Raw genomic sequence first — 3,504 nt, 5'->3', positions numbered from 1 at the left:
TGCAGTTGAGGACTCTGATGCAGTTCTATGGTACAGGTCAATGATAATTCAAAGACTAGTTATTGTACCATTGGAGAATCTGGTGATAAGCATTGGATTGAGTTGAACCAGCTATTGGCTTTAAGTTCTTTATACATGCTTATACTTTTACTGTACATCACAATATCCACCCATTCTGATACTACCCCTGATTAGTAATGCTACCTCTCCTCCATTTTTTTTCAGTTTTTAATTTCCCCCAAAGGGAATTGCACCATTCCCAGAAGTACTGCAATAATAGATTCATGGTTGGAGAGGACAAAGCAAGCTCCTAGTCCCACTCCCTGTTCCAAAAATCAGTTTAATACATTGTCCACACATAAGGGACGTACCAGGTATTAAACTGGTAAGAACAGAAACTACAATTGATCTGAGCCAAAAGGCTGAGAAGCAATACCTCTCCTCCTTTTTTACCTCCCTCCGTGTCCCTTTTTGAAGCATCTAAAACCCGGAACATCCAACAACCATTCCTTCCTTTATGACAACCAAGTCTCTGTTATAGTTCCATGTTCCATTTCTAGATTGTCCCAAGTACAATGAAGCCAGAAATGGTGGAAGACTGGCTTCCATGTATAACAAAACTTGCATACTGCTACATCTGCTGGGTGCTTCTCATTGGTCACAGCATGGAAGGAGGGCACTCACCCCATTCAGTCTATTTCCCTGATTTATTTCTCTGTAACCAATACTCCTTCACATGTCCATTACCCTTGCCATGATTCTCCTACAGCCAGCCTATGCCATGGGTAATTTAGAGTAACTGAACAACTTACCCACCCAGAGGTCTTTGAGATGTGAAAGGAAACCAGAGTGCCAGGGGAGAAACCCATGTGGTCACAGGGACTGCAAACCAACAGCACCCAAGATCAGAATAAAACCCAGAATGCTGGAGCTGGGAAACATCAGCACTACTCGCTCACAGTAGTCTTCCTTACAGTAGCAGAATTGAACCTGGGTCACTGGCACTATAAGTGTATTATACCACCACACTGCTGTTTCTTACATAGATCCCAGTTCCTCAGCAATAACAAAATATTCCAATCTGCCTTTCATAGCCTAACCACATTGAACACGAGCCACCAATGTTTCTCACTAAGTTGCAGGCTCTATTGTAACTCCCTGCTTTCATCAAAAGATCTGTGCATACTTCCTAGCAACACTAACTGCATGCAACATTAGGCCTAGATGTCACAGGACAAACTGAACCACACCACCCCTCTCCCTCACAGTGCTGCAGTACATAAGAGAACCATTGCTTCATTCAATGAATGGGAAGGGATGATGATAGATAGATAGATAGACAGACAGACAGTGACACAGTAGCATTACAAGTGTACAAATATACAAATATTAAAAGAGAAGTAAGAAAGAATTAAAATTAAGTTACCTCAAACAGTCCAACAGGAGGGCGTCATCACTTCTCTGGCAAAAGGTTGACTCATTACAGAGCCCAATGGCCGAAGGTAAGAATGACCTCATATAGTGCTCTTTGAAGTAGTGCAGTTGTCTTAGTATTTTACTAAAAGTGCTCCTCTGTTCAGCCAAGGTGGCTTGCAGAGGGGAAGAAACATTGTCCAGGATTGCCCAGATTTTCTGTAAGGTCCTTTGTTCTACCACAGCCTCCAGTGTGTCCAGTTTGGCTCCTATAACAGAGCCAGACTTTCTGATCAGTTGCACGGTTACCTTCCGGCTGAAGACTGGCGATGAGGTGGACGTTTACAAAGGAGTACAACAATACTCAGTTTTCATTTATTTAATCTTATGTGGTGGCAAAATGAATCCAAAAGTCAAGACAGTTGCCGCTAGCCTGTGACCAGCGTGGTGTTGATATACTTGCATGATGCACCCTCAGCTCCGATGAAAGGATTGTTCCAGAGAGATGAATCCTTTATTTAATCTGTTATTCTCTATTAACAAACATACAATAAGCATTATTAAGTAATCAGCACAGATATGACCGCTGCCAATCCCAAGCCACAAACTGTCACGAAATAAGCAAGAATATGTAACTTATTCCCTTTGCTTTTATCATGCCCCCGTTATGTGACGAGCTACCTTAATAAATATTCAACATAGAGTACAAAGCATATAGAGAATAGATACATGGCTCCTACACAGTACATTCTGTAAGCTAGGAATGAAACCTTCCAAGATCAAATCAAAGTTAAACCATGATGCAAGATCACTGTTTCTCTCAGATGTGGTCTAAAATGCCAAAGTCAATATCAACATTTTTCCTGGTTCTACAATATCTTACTGTAAGATATTGAATTCAAGATATTCAAGATGCTGAATATACAGCAGACAGTGAGGGAAAGCTAAACTCTGTCTCTGCTTTTCCTGGGACACATGGCGATGTAATAACTGAACTGGACTTGCCCACTATGAACAGGAGAAGCACTAGAGCAACTGTCATTCATTTTTCATCCATTTAACAAGTGTCTCTATAATCTAAGTCCAAATTAGTTAGCATCTTTCCTTCATTAGAAGGATGAATGTTTTTTAAGCACCAGCACCTTTACTCTCTGAAAAGGTTAAGGAGATTTGGCATGTCACCAAATACTCTAACAAACACTGACAGATGATCAGTTGAAAGTGCCCTGACTAGCTGAATCATGTCAATTGCAGCATTGCAAAGAAAAGTAGACACATCCAGTCCCTCATGGGCACAGCACACCTCACTACTGAGAGTATCTACATGAAGTGCCACCTCAAGAAGGCATCATCCACCATCAAGGAACCCCACCATCTGGGTCATAGCCTCTTCTCACTGCAACCATCAGGAAGGAGGTACAGAAGCTGTAAGTCCCACACCAACTGTTTCAGAAACAGCTTCTTTCCCACAGCCATCAGGTACTTGAAATGACCTGCACAACTTTAATCCTACCTCAGCAATGGAGCAGTATGGACCACCTCTCGCATTATCAAGGACATTGTATCTTGTTTTGTGCAGTTTCCCCCATCTTGTACTGTAAAACCTACATGTAATTTATGTCCTGTGTGTTGACTAGGTCTATGTAACTGTTGTGGTGCTGCAAGCAAGATTTTCCTTGCATTTGTACTTCACCTTACTTGTGCATATAACAATAAATATGACTTAACTTGAAATGAGAGATAAAGCCAACTGATAAATTTCATATTTTTCACAATAAATTAAATGCATGATGTTTGATTCAATTATTGTGCACATTTTTTGCATGTAGGAAATAGACCAGGATTTTGACAAAAGGAAATTGATGGAACTGTTTAAGGAAAGACAGAGAGATGTTTGGAAAATCAATTTCCTGGTTGATCAAATATTTGCAGGAATTTTGGAATGTTCTTTTTTTTCCATTGGTATTTCTTCAAGAAAGAGGATAAACTTGCTTTAGCCCTAAGGAGTGGAAGATGCCTGTAAGTGAAGTATTTTAATGTGGGCAGGGAGGTTGCATGCAGCTATCATGCAGACTTGATAGACAGAAGTCC

The 3,504-nt window shown here is 40.8% G+C and overlaps 1 non-coding gene across 1 annotated transcript; it reads right to left on the bottom strand.

Moving 5' to 3' along the window:
- Positions 1-243: 243 nt before the first annotated feature.
- Positions 244-434, bottom strand: LOC140729869 (U2 spliceosomal RNA). The gene has a single exon (XR_012099412.1). It is a non-coding gene; the product is annotated as a U2 spliceosomal RNA (small nuclear RNA).
- Positions 435-3,504: the final 3,070 nt, after the last annotated feature.

The sequence above is a fragment of the Hemitrygon akajei genome, chromosome 6 (assembly GCF_048418815.1).
Source record: "Hemitrygon akajei chromosome 6, sHemAka1.3, whole genome shotgun sequence".
Lineage (NCBI taxonomy): Eukaryota > Metazoa > Chordata > Chondrichthyes > Myliobatiformes > Dasyatidae > Hemitrygon > Hemitrygon akajei.
The sequence above is the reverse complement of the archived record's forward strand: the minus strand, read 5'-3'. Positions and strand labels throughout refer to the sequence as shown.